The following is a 19,220-nucleotide window of genomic DNA, read 5'->3' as shown; positions in this document are numbered from 1 at the left end:
TAGAATAGAATAGAATAGAATAGAATAGAATAGACCAGGTTGGAAGAGACCTTCAAGATCATCGCGTCCAACCTATCACCCAACACCACCTAATCAACTAACCCATGCAACCAACTAACCCATGCAACCAATTACATGCATGCCAGTAGAAAATAACCAGTTGAGATGTGACACATGTGCCCTCTGCTTACACAAAATCAACATGGATCTCTGAGGTGGATCTGAGGTGTGCTAACTCCCTACTCTAGTCATAGTATCATAGTATCAGTCAGGGTTGGAACAGACCACAAGGATCATCCAGTTCCACCCCCCCTGCCATGGGCAGGGACATGAGGTCTGTGTGACAGGTTGGACTTGATGATCTTTGAGGTCTCTTCCAACCTTAGTGATACTGAATACTGAACATGCTGGTACCTGAGCGTCCATCACGGAATCACCGAATCAATGGTAAGGGTTGGAAGGGACCTTGAAAGGTCATCGAGTCCAGCCCCACTGCCAGAGCAGGATCACCTAGAGCTGATCACACAGGAACACATCCAGGCAGGTTTTGAATATCTCCAGAGGAGATTCCACGACCCCACCATGCGTTCTGCACTGGTACAGCTCTTCAGGAGCATCAAATGTCATAAAAGTTTCTTGTGAAGCAGAGGTTCAAGAACCCATTTGCAAAGAAACTTCTGAAATGACACAGAAAATTCACCTTTTGGATACACAGCATTTCTCAAAAGGTCTGGGTGGGTTTGTTTGGGGTTGTTTTTTTTAATGGAATAGCTTGCTTATTAAAAAATACCATCCAGTTGGTCCCAAATTATTTAGCTATTCCACCTAAATTCACCAAAAATCTGGAATCAATGTATAGTTGGGGGACTATTTTCGACATGCAAGCATTCTGATGGAGCAGGTCACTTCATCCCACAGGTGATGTGACCTTGCATGTGCTTAGGTGCATCACAACCTGCCTGTTCTTGTCCTCTGTCCAGGGAAGATTAGCCAACAGCTCAGAAGGAGACATGGCCAGTGAAGATGCCTGGTCACAGGGGTAGATCCAAGCTGAGCCAGGCAAAGGGAAATCAGCACATAATGAGATCCCAGGACCTTGCATGTTTTGCTGTAAAAAGTCACAGGATGAGACAAGATTAGGACAGACAAGGTTGAAAAGTTGTTCAAGGTCATTTAACAGTGGAATGGCAGGGCTGAGAGCAGGGCAGGGTCAGTGCCTCATTCTCCAAACTGGATTACATCCCCCAATTATTGATGAAGTTTGTTGGTGTTGAGCAGGGCTGAGAGAGGGGAAAGGCAGCAGCCCACCCTGTGAGGGGCTGAGCAGAGAGGTGAGAGGGTGCTTGGCAGTGTCAAAGAGGTGAAGGACTTCATGGTTTGTTTTTGTTTTGTTTTGGGGGTTTTGGCCTATTATTAGTTTCAAAATGTGGGTGTTTTGAAAGGAATATCTTGTTTAAAGGGACTTGAATGAGGCAGAGATGTAAAGAGAGATGCTGGCAGGATGCTTCAGATAGAGAAGCAACAGGGAGGAGGGACATGAGAAGGAGAAGGGAGCAGTAAACTGGACCATAAAGAAAAGAGTGGAAGGAGAGGATGGTGATAAATTTGGAAGGGAATGGTTACAGCTGAAGTGTCCAAATATATATAGCAAAACCAGAGAGGGAATAGAGGAAAAACAAAACACCAACAAAGAGTTAGGCAGTTTCTACGTTAATAACAGTGAAGGTCCTGGAGGTTAGAGGGAACTACAATTCTAATGGTCCTTTGGCTTGCCATCCAAAGGTACAGCTCCTGTAGTTCCAACAGGTTCAGAACTGACCTTGACACCTGTGCAAGGACATGAAGCTAACACTGTTCTTTGAAAACCTTTTGGCTGGCATCTCTGTATGGTCTAACTGTGCCAGGCCTTCCTATGTGTTTAGATTGGATATTTCATACTTTGTACATACAATGCAGCATTGCAAAAATGCTTTCTGCAGCATGGTTAGAAAAAAAATGCATCTGCAAAGGAGGGTTCTGTACATTCCGTGACAAACACTGTTGGGGAAAGACAGTACAGAATGGAAGCTCATGGTGTGATTTTGGAAATGAAATGTAGGAATCCAAAACAATCTCCAGTAGCATTTGCTGGAGAATTCTGTGTTTACAGCCAGAGGGCACAACTGAACACATACAAAATGATTAATCCCTCTTCCCTCTCCATGAGGATAACACTTTTCCCTCAACAGCTCTAACTGTGCTTCTGGTGCTTTCTGCAGCTCTGACTGTGCTTTTTTGTTCTTCTCTGGACATCCACAATTGGTTCAGTTGGTAAAGTTGATTTAGGGAATTGGAGAAAGCAGATGATATCTCGATATACACTTAGAACCAGAAGGGATTGAATAGCAAGTAAAGTATATTAAAGAAGTCAATAGCAATGCCCCTCCCCGACAACCCTTTCTCCTGCCCAGACATGCTGTGTTCAGCCATGAAGCTCCTTCTCCTTTAACTCCAGCAGCTGTGAAGTTTGTCAGCCCTTTTGTGGTAATTGCTTTAATTCCCTGAAATCAAAGCACCTGCCAGAGAAGTGGCTTGTTTTACAAAATCAAGGCCCATTGAAACATTTTAAGGAAAACAGTCGTTTCATTCTGTAAAGATACAGATCTTCTCCAGAGTCGAGGAGAGGAGATAAAGGAGGAAAGTTTGACATTTGACTTCACTCTGGAATGCACATAAAGGTTTGAAATCTACACTCTGAGATGAACAGGTTTGATTAAGATATCATTTTAAACTACTGTCCCTCTTTTCCTTATTTATTTGTAACTGTGAAAGAAAGACAAATAGCCTTATCTTTGCCATTGGACAAAAGAGCTGCGAGCTGGCAGCTTTCATTGAGAAAGTCTGAGTGACTTTGATGGCTACCATGAAAGTGTGTTGGTCTGTTTGATCTTTTGTTGACTAACTGCAGGTTCGGGGATGTTACAATACGTGTTTACATAATGGAGACTAGTTGCAAAGCCTCACCTCCAGTGAAAAGACACAGATGGTTTTAAAAGCAAGCTAGGTCAGGATGAAAAGAAAAAGAAATTATGCAACAAGTTAGGAAGTTTCAATCGTGGGTCATACAGCTAGTTTAATAAAAAGACAAGAAGGTTGCAGGCCAGAAAAGACTGCAAAGAGACTGGGATTTGATGAGATCCTGGGTAGTTCAAAGACAACATAGTGTTCAGAGTAGAGCCAAAAAAGGCATTCCCTTTGAGGGTTATTTGTTAAGGAAAAGTAGCTAATTCAGGTATCATTACTTAGGTTAATTATTCTGCTCAGGGAAATTTGCTTTTACAGTTCCTCTCTGGTTGTGCTGTCCCAGACCCAGCCTGCTCCCATCAGCCAGATTTTCTAATGCTGATGATGGAAGTGAAACCATTAATGCTGAACCAGCTGATCACCAGTATTTGTGACCTGGATGGGTGTAGTTAAAGAGTTTGGCTGCCCTATGCCACAGCTTTGCTCAGCTATGGATAACAAAGCAGGAGCATGGATGCTTGCTGAATTCACAGAGAAGTCATGTGGTATTATAGCAGATTACCATTAGGTGCTTCTGCTGCTTCAGAGAAGTCACGTTCCTGGCCTGACTCATCCACATGGACCTGTATACACCTTAAAAACTGGATTCAGGTGAGCCAGAAATATGCTTGAAGTAAAACTTCTGCCTGGAGAAAGACAGAGGACAGAGCTAGATCTTAAGCCTTGCTCAAAATAACTCTCTGTGGCTAACTGCAAAGGGACAAAACTCTTAATTGAGCTTTTACAAGGCAAGTTCCTATAAAGCAAGCAACAGAGCAGAAAAGGATTGGGTATTTATCTCCAAGGGGTAGGTGCTGAGATGCTTACATAAATATATGTGACTTGATTTGAGGCAGTTATTTCCATTTATATGTAGCCTGGTTTCCTGTACAGAAAGGCCCCACCAGGCATGTGGGTTGAAGCAATGTCCAGGGGATATAGTCTGGGAGCCTCGTGTCCCTGTAGGAGTACATCAGGGACTTGCTACAGCAAAGGTTTTGGTTTTGTCTCTCACAAAAGAAATCTGGTGCACTAAGACCGCTCTATGAACTGAGCAAGTGGTAAAGGGAGCGATGGGAGATTGCTTCAGAACTGCACAACTGCTCCAAGCCAAAATACCCCTGTAACAGAGCCAAAGCCTACACAAAGAGAGAGACGCCAGTCCACTTCTCTGTAAAACACAAAATGTCCCTTGAAACCACAGTGGTGAGGTCTCTTGCCAAGGACTATGAGTTCAGGTTGCCCCCTGTGCCTGGGGTGAACCATACTGGTGTTGTGCTGCTTCGATTGTAAATACCATTGTCCTTGCTTTGGTCCATGGCGGGAAGCCCTGGAAATCAGTTCAAGCCTTTAAGCTGCACATCAGGTAGAATGCATTGTTGTCTCTTGGACTGGTGGTGCCAGCAAAGAGCAACCAATGGGCCACTGGGTTTGCTTAATTACTTTCAATTGACCACATCATTTTGAAGTTTCAACCTTCTCCATTGTCTTGAGAAGGTCTTTCAACCTGGGCCTGACCTGCAGAAATAACCAAGAGAAAAGACTCTGATTTTGGCAGTGTTGATTTTAAACCACAACTGCTGATTGTGTGGAATTTTTGTCATGATTGGCAAAATCTTGTTTTTCAGTGTCTTTGTGCTGTATTGAGTATTTTGTGGATCTAAACTGCCAGTTGCTCTAGTCATAAAAACAACAATTACATTTTTATGTGTTCTTTGGAGGAAAAGTGAGATTGAAGAGGCCCTGTGTAGTTTGTCCGTGATTCATCCTGAAAAAATTGCTGTGCAAGTGGTGACAAATTATGCTGGTGAACAGAGAGGGACAAGGAATAATTTTCTGGTTGTGTAGCAGGTTATTTTCAAGTTTTCTGTATGAAGATGGATGCAGTGCTCTTAGCTCAGTGGAGATGGAATGGAATAGAATGGAATAGAATAGACCAGACCAGACCAGGTTGGAAGAGACCTTTAAGATCATCAAGTCCAACCTATCTTCCAACACTATCTAATCAACTAAACCATGGCACCAAGCACCCCATCCAGTCTCTTCCTAACACCTCCAGTGATGGTGACTCCACCACCTCCCTGGGCAGCACATTCCAATGGCAAATCACTCTTTCTATGAAGATCTCCTTCCTAACATCCAGCCTAAACCTCCCCTGGTGCATCTTGAGACTGTGTCCTCTTGTTCTGGTGCTGGTTGTCTGGGAGAAGAGACCAGCAGAGAGGAGCAGATGGCTTCCCTCCAGCTGAGACATTCATCAAACTCCATATAGACAGTGACTTGTGTGGGTTCTGGGAAAGCCATCATCTCATTCTTGTCAGAATGAGAACTGCAGAGGTTCTGAAGCTTCAGCTTGATCCATGGGCCAGCACAGGTTACACCTTTTCAAGATGCTCTGCCTAAATTCAGGAAGCAGCAGTTAAATCAATGGGAATATGTTTGAAATAAGTGTGAGTGGTCTCAGCAGTGCCAGCAGATGCACTGAAGAGCAAATGCAAAATAAACACAACAGAAACCCCAAGAAGCTAAGCTTTAGTTAAGCTGTTTGCTGGATGTAGGTATTTTACACTTGAAGAATGGACAGTAATGCCCAGAAATCTTTAACTAATGAGTGAGCAGGCAAAAGAGCTTTGTTAAATATAGAATATTCCTTGACTTTACCAGAATTTGTTTAATATAAGTTCCTCAACAGAGCCATAACTGTCTGCAGGACAATTCAGTGCCTTGGCTCTGCTTTCCCATTGCCATGCCTGGCTGGATGTGGAAAATACACCTTACTGTGAGCAGGGTTTTCTCTGAATAAACACATTTTTGTGTATTCATTCTCATCTGTAACTAGCTTTCACTGTGAAAATACAATTTCCTTTCATGAAACAAAGTCTTGTTGCCTCAGGGATAGAGACACTTTTCAGATTACATTTCATAATTCAGTCTGCAGCAGACTGGGTTTGACCATGAGGAGCCTCCTGGGAACCATTTTCATCTCTCTAGCCTGTGGGCTCTCTCTTCCAGCCAGCAACTGTTTATTCAGCTTCCAAAAATAAGTGAGGAAGGTAGAGATGGGACCAGTGCCCCAGAGCTGGAAATGGCCAGCTGACGGATTGTGAATGGGTGAACTGGTTTCTGCCTACTGCTCTCACTGGGTTTCTAGCCTGGAATGTGGCTCAACCTTAGCAATTGTGGCTCTGAAGATAAAAAAAATTCTTAGCAGTACTCAGCTGTGGCCTTCTGTCTCCTCACAAAGTGCAGTGCATGCAAGACTATTGATTCCAGCTTGCTCTTACTGTAATGAGCACCTTCTTTAGCAGCTTGGACCACAGCCTGTCTGAATCAGTGAGGACACTCTCCTGCGTTGACTGATCTCTGCTGTAAGGCCTAAGGGAGACATCAGGGGAGTTCCTGAGTGTTTGGTGTGTTATTTACAGTGACCTGCTTCTGGAGGAGTGCTAAGTCACAGTTATTTGTCTGCTGGGGAATTTGAATGGCAATCTGCTCTGCTGCTGCCACAGCTACAGCACTTCTGTTGTAATGACTCATGACAGGTCAAGGGTGCTGTGCAATGGAAATACCCTTTATTATGTTCTATCGCTTGTCAAATCTTATAAACACAACTTTTGGGGATATTCTGACTTTATTTTGACTGATACCTTCCTGCAGAACTGATGAGAGTGTATCCTGATACACAAAAATTGCACCAAATGCCCTTTTCACCTTAAAAAAAAACAAATAGGGTGGTGTTGTTGCTTTAATTTACAGGCTGTTTCTGTTTGTCTCTCTCATCCCTAGTAACTCTGGGAATTTTGCTTGAGACAGAAATGCAGCACAAGCCTTTTACAGGTCCCAGTGTCCAAACCTCTGTGGAATGGGAAGAGGGCGATCAGCCCTGTGAAAGGATTTAACTGAGAAAAGCCAGGTTTAGGCTCCCAGCACAAAACAATCTTCCACTCATGGGATGTTTCCACACTACTAATGCCGTGCTGACACTCCTTGAGCTAATTTCAGAACTTTCCAGTGTTTTCCAAAGCATTCCTTCCCTTTCTAGCCTCAGGACATGGTTCTCCTGCAGGAATTAGGCTTGCATGTAGTGTAGGGTCTCTGCATACTCTGCAGGACACCACTGTGAGAATCAAGGGCTTCGCATTCTTCTCATTAAGAAGCAACCCAGAGCAAACTGTACTGCAGGATCATGGTTTAGAGGAGTTCCAGAGAGCCTCTTGAGCAAATGCTCTGAACTCTTAAAAACATGAGGGGAAATTAGGAGATACTGTGGCCTGACTAAGGTGCAAAATAATTTCCAGGAGAAGGTCCAAGCAAAAGAAAGAAAAAAATCTCTCGGGCACCCCTGTCAAATATAATAGGATTTTAGGGTCCATAGCCCTTCATGGTTACCCTGTGGATTTCTGCCCAAAGCCTGTTTATGGGCCAGCTCTTGTGCTAGGCATGGAACGTGGTGCAAATGCTAATGACATATTTCTACTGAAGTCAAACTTAGACATCATGTTTCCCTGACAGGTGATCAAAACATCTCAGCAAGGCTCACGTTGGGTTTCCTACTGCCAGAAGCAACGGTGTTATGTGGACTGGGAGCTATTAACACTGTTATTGCACTGCCTTTCACAGTGCCCAAAGGAGGATGTTTTTTTTTCCCCTTAAATTGCAATCCCTGAGGCGTGAATGAAGATCTTTATCGGCTGAAAGATAACAGCTGATGTCTTCCCTACTGCTCTCAGACAGGGAAAGTAATATCCTGCATAATGGAACAAGGGAGCTGTAGTAGCTCCAGTGAGAATGGAGAGAGAAGGGAGTAGATTGTGTTTCAGGTGTAAGTGTTGAGCTATTATGTTTCATGGAGCAATGATGTCCTTCCTTGTAAAACAGAGTAGAAAGAGGCTTTTGATTCAGTCCTCGGGGGCACGGCAGGGCTGTAATCCCATTCCCATTGTGTGGGGGCACCAGGGGATGCAGAAGCCGCAGTCTGTTTTCCTGCTTCAATTTATCTACCAGAAGGGGAAAAGTTAACACTGATAGTCAAGACAAGCCTTTTGGAATGTGGTTTTGTTTTGACTGGTAGAAGAAGCCTCAGTTAACTAAAATGGCAAAGTTATTAAAGAGCCTCAGGAACCGGATGGGCACATCACGTCGTATTTCTGTCAAGGCTGATCTTTGAATCAGCAGCTGCTGTGGAGTGGCTATGGAGAGGTCTTCAATAATTTGTGTTTCTAGGGCTGGTAAAAATCATGCTGACTATTGTTATCTTAGCAGTCATGGAGAAGTAAATTGGGACTGTGAGAAGTTAACACCCTGGTCCCTGGTTTGATCACATCACTGATAGATGCATATGAGGGCTCTTCAGACTGGCTCAGGAGAACTAGGAATGCCACCACAGCAAGCTGCAGGTCTGAGGGAGCCTGTAGTTTTGGTGCTCTGCTTCCTAAGTAGGCTTTGATGCCTTTCCTGAGCTGTGTGCTGCTATTGCTACGTGGCTAATGAAGGTAAGTCAGAACAATACAGTGGACATAGACAATTGGTGTCAGAAAAATCTCATGTGGTTCACACCAGTGAAGGAAAGAAGTGAGAATAACCTTGGTTGTCTCACATAGCTCACACCGACAAAGGAGAGAAATGACAATAACAATGATTATCAGAAAAGGCTGTAGTATGCTGATGACATATTTCTGCCTTTCCACTGTGAATCTTGCCAGATGCCCAAAATGTGAAGAACATTTTGGCCAATGCACTGCTCGCATATTCACAATCCAAGATCAAATTGCATCTGCATAACTGCTGGAAGGTTTCTTTTTTTAAGACCTTTCTTTCTCTACCTCCAACATGACCAGTGAATAATTCCAATGAATAGATATCAAAGAGGAGGTTGTGGTTTTCTTCACAAAGGAAGTGATATAAGAATGAGAATTTGTTCTGCTCCTCTCTGTGTGATGAAAGGCTGAAGTCAGGTTAGTGCACTACTTCAAAATAGGAAGCTTTCTCTTTGCTCTCTGAGGCACTTTACAATTATGCTTTGCTGTAATTTACCTGTAAAATTACCTTTGCCTGTAACTTGAGACCCCTGTTCACCCACCTACTCACTTACTACATAGTTAAATGCCCTTCTGAACAGGAACACAGAAATGCGTTTCTCCAGAACAGAGAGCAAACAAGTCCAAGGTCATTACACAGGGGTGGGAACAGAGGTATCCTGCTTTGTAGGCTTTGGCCTTTCATCCATCTTTAACAAAGACCTGAGAAAACTGTTTTGAATGCTAAATATGATCTCAAGTAGATGTGGGAGAAGTGTGCAGGCAGAGAGATTTCCTCCAAGGATCTGTGGAAAACCCTGCTAAATTCTGTCGGTGCTACCGCAGCGTCCTTCTCCATCAAAGTATTTTAAGATCATCCAGCAACAGTGGGTTGCATCCAGGATGGTCTCTGCAAGATGAGTACTCTCAGACTATCACCTGGTGGTGCTTTCAGCCTGTTTGCACATAAATAAGTGAGCAGGGACTGCAAGGTTGATGACAGAGGTGCCATGTGGTTCAGTTGTCTCTCCGTGTGTGCCTGCTCTATTGCTCTCACAGGCACTACAGTCTAAATGAAGTGTAATAAAAAGATCCATTTACATTTAAAAATCCTTCACCTTGGCACTTTAGCAGATGGGTTTTGGAAGCTGCCTTTTGTACCATGCATCTTAAAACTTATCAGATGCTGCTACTTCTGTTTCAACCCTTCCTACCCCCCCTTTCATCTCCCGTTCACTGTCATTGGCATCATAGCTAAATTGCCAGACATGCAAATGCTATTTTCCATTAAGGTTGCCATGTTACCAAATAAGTGCAGGTTTGAAGGAGGAACATGGATTTAATTCCCACACACTAGTGAGACAGATGTTTCTGTTATGGGAAATTAGCACTAGGGGCTTCCTTTCTCTTACTCAAAACAAACATCCATGTTACTAACATTCTCCTGTAATTAGCGAGTATCTGCTTGCTCTCTGCATCCTCTCTGCTAAAGGGTTTACACATCAGGGGTTCTGCCATTTTTGTGTTTTGGAGCATTGTTTAATACAGCAGAGAAGCTCTCTTGCCAAAAACTGCTTGCAATTTCTTAAATAAATTAAATTAATCTCTTAAGTAAATTCTGTGCTGTTCTAAAAGGGACAGAAAGTTTTCTGAATCCAAAACACTGGATGAGCTAAGGCCTGTGTAGCTGGAGGATTCTGCAGAGCTATTCATCTGGTTAATGTAGGCATCTGCTCCAGGGCAGCTGAATCCCATGCTATGCTCCTTAGATGGTGCCAATGGCACCTCAGCCTGGCCTGTAGAGGAAGCCTCAGCGAGCTCTTGATTCATGCTTGGACACCTATGTCACACAGCTCAATTAGCTCTCTTAATATGTGACCTAAACTTCCCCTTGGTGGAATTATTTGGCTGCTTCAGTGCTTTTGGCTTTTGCAGAGCATTAGGGTGTTGAAACGACCACATAGGACTAGTAGTGATGACAAAGGCTGTCCTGGAGACCTGTGCCCTTCTCGAGGGGCAGCTGGACACTAACTGGGAGGTGCAAGAACATCTCAAGTGTCTGCTGTTAGTGGGAGAAATTAACTTTTGGAGATACCTGTCTCCACTGAGTATGGCTGGAGTCTAGATGGCCAGCTTAGATTAGACTTCCAGCTTTCCGCTGCTGAAATTAATCTCACTTTATGAAAAACTGGAGTGCTAATGGCTCAAACGTGTGATTTATATTTACATTGCCGAGACACTTAGCAGCCCAGCCGAGCTAGTTCTGTTTCACTTGGGCCTCCACAAATAGAAAATGAGAGTTTTCCTTTTCTAAACAAAAGCTCCAGTACATTTTTATATGCATGTTCAAGAGAAGAGGACCCACTGTTGTCTTCATCCTAGAGATTCAGACCTGAAATGGAGAGGCATGAAGTGATTTGCATAGCATGACGCAGAAAACTTTGGACAAGAGAAAGAAGTTCACCAGGCTTCTCTACCCTTGGTTGGTTTTAAGTCTTAATCATGAAAATATTTTGGGTTTGGTGGTTTTTCTTCCCTTCAAATAGCAGAACTTTGAAAATCTGTGTGTAAATTTTGTCTGAGTGAATGCCTGCTGTGTACAAAGCACATCCAACTACACAAAGTCAGGCTTCTAAAAACAGATGGCTAGCAATGGAGCCTTTTCCTTTAATGGCATTTTAAGTATCATGGAAAAGGCAAAACTGTGCATAAATTATGTGTGTTTAAGCTTTGGTTTCAGTCAAATGGTTTAGAGTTCAGGAAGAAGGGTCTGAGCACACCTGTATGTGCAGTGCCATGGGGGTCAGGGATAGACAGGAGTAAGCAGTAACATGCCCTATAAAGCTTCTGTGATGAAGGCAAGTACACAGCTTTATTCTGGCAGGATGTGGTGTGCAGAGCAAGCCCAGCTTTTTGAACAGTATGTACAAGGGTTGCCTTGAATATGTATTGGATTAATATCTGCTTACTGTGGCAGATCATTAGCCCTGTTCCTTGAGGTGCTTAAGAATTTTATGGCACTTTGCATTAGAACATCTTGTGATATTTGGAGGCATCACAACACCCATTGCCTTAATTCTATGGGCTCTTCTCTGCTAAGTCTAAATGAGGCAGTTAAAGGCTTGCAAGGTCTTGGAGCTTTCTGTTTATCATGGCATAGACTTCTCAGAGAACCTCAATAGATTATTTTTTGTAGTACTTCACCCACAAGATGGTACATAGGTACTGAAACAAACACTAGGAAGGCATCCATGATAAAGCAAGCTGTCTGGCTGAGACTGGAATTCTTTTCAGGTCTGTAGTTGACTGCCACAGACCTTATCCCACACGTGGTGTAAAACCTGAGGTTCATTAAAGTCAATGGCAGAAGACCACTGACTTTGTCAGGCTTTTTTTTTTACCCCAGGACTCCTAAGGGAGTAGTTTCCCCAGTACTGTTTCTGGTGCTGTCACATGCACTGTGTTGCATGTTCATGTGAGGGTAGCCCAAAGCCACCCTGTCCTTCCTTGGTGCCAAAATGCATTGCAAACACATTCTTGATGAGTTGCTTCTTATCACCACTTCGTCTCTCTTCCCTCAATGGCTTTCCTGCTCCCTGCTTTCTACTGCTACAGCTGAGAAATTGCTGAGAATTGCCCTGTTTCTCTATAAAAAGGTAAGCATGGTGAGGGAGTTTTGCTTTGTGAAGATGAGATGTTCTCTGGTGCCAAAGACCCTCATGTACCCCATTTTTAAGATGCTGGCATGGACTGCTAAAGGGATCTTTCAATGTATGCTGGCATGCACTGGATGCTTAGCACTCATTTCCTCTCGTGAATCTAAGTATCAAACCCAGATGATGAAAGTTTAATCCTTTGGCACAGGTACTGCACATTGCATCTTTCAGCACAAAGGAGCCCATTTTCTGAGGAGGGGAGGCAGGAATAGCACCTTGCACAGCATGTCAGTGCCAGTGCTTGGGCAAAAACCAGCAGAGCTTAGAGAAGGTGCAGATTTTGCAGACTAAGTTCCATCTCCAAGAAACACATCTAGTGGGCCAGGCACTGCTTAGGAAAGAAGTGGAGTGCCTCAAAGCCATCTGCACAGCTTCTTAAAACTTCACTTCCCTGATGGATAACAGATGGAGGAGAAAATTTACAAGTAAAAGATTAGAGCAACCCTGCTTATAAACAGGAGTACTAATCACCCTGCCTTTGCCCTGGAGACCAGATTTAATCTCAGGGTTTAACTTAATGCAACTGTCTTGTTTCTGCTGCCAACTGAGAACATCCAAATACTCCCATGATAGGAGATACTTTGAGATGATACAAAGCTAAACATTGCTTGGCAGTTGATGAGCCAGTGTTTAAATCTACAATTACCCCCAACAAAACAGGATGAAATAATGGACTGGGTAATTTGTGCGCTCACCATCAGTCATCTCCCAGTGTTTACATATATCTGCCTAACGCTGTTCCTTTGTGTTTGTGTTGTGCCAGCAGTGCCTGCAACTTTGTACCCTCGTCTGAGGGTTTTATTTGGCACCCTCTGAAATGAAAAGTGAGATGGCACCTCTGAATGTGTTGGGAATGAGGCATGGGACAGTAGATTAGCTGCGGGAGAAGTCTTCAGGGAGGTTGTGGCCAGGCGGGGGCTGGTCTCTTCTCCCAGGCAACCAGCACCAGAACAAGAGGACATAGTCTCAACCTGTGCCAGGGGAGGTTTAGGCTGGATGTTAGGAAGAAGTTCTTCATAGAAAGGGTGATTGGCCACTGGAATGTGCTGCCAGGGGAGGTGGTGGAGTCACCATCACTGGAGGTGTTTAGGAAGAGACTTGATGGGGTGCTTGGTGCCATGATTTAGTTGATTAGATGGTGTTGGATGATAAGTTGGACTTGATGATCTCAAAGGTCTCTTCCAACCTGGTTAATTCTATTCTATTCTATTCTATTCTATTCTATTCTATTCTATTCTATTCTATTCTATTCTATTCTATTCTATTCTATTCTATTCACCATTTTCTCACCCATTGGAAGAAATCTTTGTGAGCTGTGTAGGGGGCAGTGTGTGGAAACTGGGTCTCTGTGATCTCATGTCATGTCTCTGACAACAGTCTTTGTTGCAGTGGAACAGGAGTGGCTTGTGTCCCAGCACACATCAGGCTGTGTAAGACTCACCTAAGCTTTGTATCCTACTCACCTATGTCTCCAGTCCTCTCAGCGTGAGTTACAGGACAGTGGATTTCCCACTCTGTTTTCTACTTCTGCACCCCAGGTTTTGTGCTGTGTGTGCTTATTTTTAAGTGTCTGCTGAAAACTCACCTAATAATGTCTTGCCTGTGAGTACAGAAAGGCTGAGATACCACATCTGCTGTGGCATGCTTGACTTACGGAATACTTACTTGTGTCTGGAGCAGCAATGGCTGCTGAAAAGACAGTGTTGAAACAGGGATGTCAGTCTTTTTCTCAGCAAGAATGCAAATCCTCTCTAGTGATGCAACATTTGGACAGCAGGGAAAAGTGACTGTTGCTGGAGCTCAAACAGCATGTGCACTGGGGAGCTGGGTGGTTTGAACAAGAGGCAATTTCTTGCTGCTTCTGATTGTTTTCAATTACCTTGTCTTCCCTGCAAGATCAATCCCAGAGATGCAAATCCCAAATTCCAACCCTTCTTGTCGATTAGAGTCACATTTATTAACCTCCAATCCTTTAGGACCTTGGTGAGTACTTCTACCAGCTCCCTTAGTACCCTCAGGTGTTTGCCACCCAGCCCACAGACTCATGTGTATCTGAGTGGCACAGCCAGACACCAACCATCTCCTCTTGGACTGTGGGGGCATCGTTCTGCTCCTTACCTCTATCTTCCAGCTCAGAGAGCTGGGTACCCAGACAACAACTGGTCTGTTAAAGACTGGGGCAAAGAAGGCATCGAGTAGCTTAGCCTTTTCCTCATCTTTGTCACTGTGTCTCCTTCCCCCCTGCATCCAACAGAATTCTCTTTTTGTTGCTAATGTTTCACAGAAAGCCTTTTTTTAAGTTGATATCTTGCTGCACACAGTGAGCTGCTTATTGCAAGAGCCTTTTCCTCCCCTTCAACAGCCAGAAGTTGCTTGGATTGGATCAGGGAGCTTTTAGCACTTTGGGGGCTATTTTTGTTTAGAAAATTGCCCGCATATATCTTGTTCAGAATAGCACCCAGCTTGCTAATCTCTCCTTTTTATAATGAACATTTGGCCTGTGAGGTGCTAAAATCACTTATGGTTCATGCTGGTGACATAGTGGACATTGCAGAAGTGTCAAATTATATATATTTAAAAGACTACCTACGTTCAGAATCTGTGTAGACACTCAGGCATCAGAATCCAGTTTGGATCTGGCCTGAAATATATTTTCCCCTGAACCTTGTGAGGAAATCAGACATTACTGTGTCCAGTTCTGGGCCCCTCAGTTTAAGACGGACATCGAAACGCTTGAACATGTCCAGAGAAGGGCAACAAGGCTGGGGAGAGGCCTCGAGCACAAGCCCTATGAGGAGAGGGAGCTGGGATTGTTTAGCCTGGAGAAGAGGAGGCTCAGGAGTGACCTCATTGCCCTCTACAACTACCTGAAAGGTGGTTGTAGCCAGGAAGGGGTTGCTCTTTTCTCCCAGGCAACCAGCACCAGAACAAGGGGACACAGTCTCAAGCTGCGCCAGGGGAGGTTTAGACTCGAGGTGAGGAGGAAGTTCTTCACTGAGGGAGTCATTCGTCATTGGAATGTGCTGCCCAGGGAGGTGGTGGAGTCACCATCCCTGGAGGTGTTCAAGAGGAGATTGGACGTGGCACTTGGTGCCATGGTCTAGTCATGAGGTCTGTGTTGATAGGTTGGACTTGATGATCCTCGAGGTCTATCACAGCATCACAGTATCACTTAGGTTGGAAAGGACCTCGAGGATCATTGAGTCCAACCTATCAACACAGACCCCATGATCAGCACACCCAGGTCCCTCTCTGTTTGGGAGCTCTCCAGCCACTCCGACCCCAGCCTAGGTCTCTTCCAACCTTGGTTATACTGTGATACTGTGATAAAATTCCTTCTTTTCTTCTGTGTTTCTTGCTGCTCTTCCACGTTCCCTGTGAACATGTCCCAGCTGTTCAGAAACAAGGTACCACCTCCTGCTAGACTTGGTAAACCTTGGTAAAACAGTATCTTTCGAGCTGCATTAATTGCTTAGCCTTGATGAACTCCTGCCCTGTCTGAACCTTCAGTGCCTTTAGGAAGTGGTGGGATTCTTGGTGGGAAAGTGTCTGCTGTCGGTGTGTGGTTGCAGCTTAATGTGCTACGCCTGAAATAAACCACTGAGGGAAGATTTCTTTCCGCTGTCTCGTTGTGGAGGAAGAGTTTTTGAGAAAGCTAAAGACAATACTGAGATTAGGCTGCTGTTGTTTCAGCTCAGTGGCAGACGTTGAAGCTTTGGCTGAAAGCCCATTGACAGGACCAGATGTTTTAGTCTTGCACTTCCTTTGCGATGGGAAATCATGAAAACTGAGCCTTGTAAATGAAATGGGACTTTGCTGATTTAATACCTCCTGTCATTGTGATTCATAGCATCAAAACATCTCTCTGCCAGGGGCTCAGTCTGGCAAAACAGGAGCTCATAAGGGAGCTGCTAATGGGATTTCACAGGTGCCCTCCTATGCTGTTTCCAGTTCTCACATGTCTCACATTTTGTAGCTCCCACCCTGAGAAGCCTATGTGACTCTTTCAGTTTTCCAAAGGCAAGTGCTCTCTGGGAATTATTTGCCATGAGGTGTGTGATGCAAACCTCTCCCTTTTTTGAACCAGTCTAGAACATATGAAGGGCACCCACTCAAAGTCAAGCACAATGCTCAGGGAAGCTCATGACCTTCCCAAAGCTCTGGGTGTGTGTTGAATGTCACTGTGCTACCTGGAGACATGACCCTCACATATTTTAGCTTTTGCTTTGAGCATCCTCTGTGCACAGTGCAGACAGAGATGCCTGCAGGAGTGATTCAGACCGTTTGGTGGAGAAATCCTCTTTTGGCTGTGTCTGTTTCTGTGCTGGCCATAAAAGGAGTGTGGACAGTTCTAGATGTCTCCATGAAGCTATATGCAGTAGGTTTAAGCACGTTTTCTTTGCATATATAGGCAAATAATGGAGGTGCTAAAGGTGATTGAAAACAGAGTTGACATTGAAAAAAAATCCCTGCAGTTTTCCTCAGAACAGTGTTTGCAGTTTGTCATGACTTACTGAGCTTTGTTGAAATTAAAGCTAGAAGGAGCCATGATGACCACTTAGTGTGATAGCGCTGCACTTGGTTTTCCTGGAGGTTTTTAGACTGGAATGTTTCCCTGCCAGGAACATCAGCAAATGGGATAGAAAAGACTAGAATAAACCAGATTGGAAGAGACCTTTGAGATCATCGAGTCCAACCCATCATCCAGCACCATCTAATCAACTAAACCATGGCACTAAGCACCCCATCCAGTCTCTTCCTAAATACCTCCACCACCTCCCCAGGCAGCCCATTCCAATGGCAAATCACTCTTTCTATGAAGAATTTCTTCCTAACATCCAGCCTAAACCTCCCCTGGCACAGCTTGAGTCTGTGTCCTCTTGTTCTGGTGCTGGTTGCCTGGGAGAAGAGACCAGCCCCCACCTGGCTGTAACCTCCCTTCAGGTAGTTGTAGAGGGCAATAAGGTCTCCCCTGAGCCTCCTCTTCTCTAGGCTAAGCAACCCCAGCTCCCTCAGTCTCTCCTCATAGCTGCTTCCAGACCCACAGTTCCACCAGCCTGTGCTTGTCTGTGGTCACTAGTGCTGATGCTCTCCCCAAACCCAGAAATCCATCACAAAAACATTGTGAATTCCGAAGCAACAATTGCAAAAGCAAGAGTTAGAGCTGCTCATAAAAGAAGCAGATGATAGAGGAAGAGAGAAAAATACCTTATTAAAACTTCATACTTAGCAGCAGTAAAGGAAATTTCCTTTTAAAAAATAAGTAAAAACCAACACTTGAAATTAGATTAAATAGATTTTGTTTCCCCTCTGAGAAATACAAATTATTATCTTATGGGGGCCTTTTGCTTTGGTTATTTTAATGGCCCATATGTAATTTATCATCTATTTCCCTCTGTGTTAAACCAGAGTTTTAAATGTAACATATTGCTTGGAAAGGCAGACTTTTACAGATTGTCCTACTGCACCAGCATGAAAAATGGTAGTGCTTCACTCCTGTTAAACAGAGATGGAAACGTGTATCTGCTTAATGGAGGCAAATAATGTCCTAAAAATATGCCTCAGAATATCCCAAATGCTAAAAGCTTGAAATAGAAGTCATAAAATGCAACAGATTTGCAAGAGGGGAAATGCTGTAAATGAAAAGCAGAGGTCCAATTCTACAATAAGCATTTGACCATCCCCAAAGCCAAGCTCTGGTAAACGTTAACCAGCTCACTGCTACTGGCTGCCCCACCTGATTGGGAGCTCAGCAGCTTAGATGAGTTATGGGAAGGTATGCTCCAGTTAGGATCTGGCTTATGGTAGATGGGAAGGATGGGATTTTTAGCAATCCTTTAATTCTCTTCCTGTAAACCTTCTTGGCTGGCTCCAGTGGCTGTGGAGTTCAGTGGGAGCTGAGGCTCTTGAAAAATCCAGATGTTTCATGTCTGCATGTATTGGGTCACAATGGGTGCTGCTGAAGGCAAGCAGGCAGGGGAGCTTTGGACCTCTCCTATTCTGCACATGGCAGGAGGTCAAGTTCACATTAAATGCAGCAAATTGTCCTTAGGATAACAAAAAGACAGGATGCAAATTCTTCCATTGGCAGTGTGTATGCAAGGGTGTAAATCTGTGTGGTAATTGCATTGCTCTTTACAGTTGTTTGCTTTCCTAATGCTTTCATCTGCTTGCCATTTGCTTATGGGACACCCTGAGCCTCTATGGTGTTCCTTTAGGTCCTGTGTTGGAAATAACATTGTTGAAGAGTGGGTTTTTTTGCTTCATTGATGTCAACACAAGGACCCTCAGATGCAAGCAGTTTGGTTGTGTGCAGGTTACCATGCTGTGTTCTGCATCACAGGTAACTTTGTCATAAAAATCAATTAATGATAACTAGCAGCAGAGAGTCTGGTAATCAACACTGCAAATCTCCCAGAGGATTTTGGGGAAAGGGTGTGGAAAACATAAATTGGTCAGCTTTGAATTGACATAGTTTGTCAGGAAGGAGCCGTGTATGCTTCTCCTCTGCACTTTATCATGACAGAGCCATCATGTTTCACTGAGTAACTGCTACACACAGCTAAGTGCCTTATTTCCATGAAGATGACAGCATCTGGGGGAGCCTTAAGGAGATAGGAAACCCGCCAGTTCCTTTGACTCAACCTCTCTCTTAGATGGTTGTGTCATATTTATTGTTGGGATGCCTTTGCCTTTAATTTTCAGTCTTTTTGTGCAGTGTTAAAAAGCCTTTTGATATCTGATATATATATATAGACATATATATATGCGGTCTTTAAAGAAAAAGCATAGTCTTGTTGACACTGAAATCATATCCTTCCTTGATCTTTTGGAGCACTTCAGAAGAGTGACTGCCTGACATTTCTCTGTAAAGCTCTCCAGCCATCAAGACCTGAATGTCTGTGAATGTGACCTTGAAAACATGCCCAAGATTTGGCATTACACC

The sequence above is a fragment of the Melanerpes formicivorus genome, unplaced genomic scaffold (assembly GCF_026170545.1).
Source record: "Melanerpes formicivorus ecotype bairdi unplaced genomic scaffold, bMelFor1.0.p_v2 SCAF_18, whole genome shotgun sequence".
NCBI lineage: Eukaryota > Metazoa > Chordata > Aves > Piciformes > Picidae > Melanerpes > Melanerpes formicivorus.
This window is presented reverse-complemented; position numbering follows the sequence as displayed.